This window comes from Cebus imitator, unplaced genomic scaffold (genome assembly GCF_001604975.1).
Source record: "Cebus imitator isolate Cc_AM_T3 unplaced genomic scaffold, Cebus_imitator-1.0 Scaffold131, whole genome shotgun sequence".
NCBI lineage: Eukaryota > Metazoa > Chordata > Mammalia > Primates > Cebidae > Cebus > Cebus imitator.
Genome location: NW_016107446.1, coordinates 2,072,470 through 2,072,965, shown reverse-complemented (window position 1 = coordinate 2,072,965; position 496 = coordinate 2,072,470).

The window sequence follows — 496 nt, the reverse complement described above, 5'->3', positions numbered from 1 at the left end:
AAAAAAAAAAAAACTAGACTTAGAATTAATAGAAGAAATATCTACATATTTTAGCATCACCTACTTATTAAAATCTATAATGTAATGAAAGCCATTTTATTATTTTCATCCTTTTTTTTGTGTTACAATTACCTGTCTGTGTTTTCCTTATTGATTTTTCTCTTTGGGGTATCTTCATGAATTCATGGCTTTTAAGGAGACTTTATCCTCATTCATCAGAACTGTATTTATATTCGAGACTCAAATCATTACAACCATAATAACATTTGATATTTATATAAAATATAAATATATTAAAAACTAAATATATAAAATACTATATTTAACTATATTTGATAAAAATGATTATACCATAATTATATTTGAGGCTCAAATGATCACAGCTTGGCCAGTGCGTGTCTCTTTAAGTTGTCTTTAAGTTGTTCTCTTTGTTCTTTCAGCATAGCGCTTTGCTTTTTGGCCACTGAATTTTCCAGATCCATCTTGATTTTGCCCT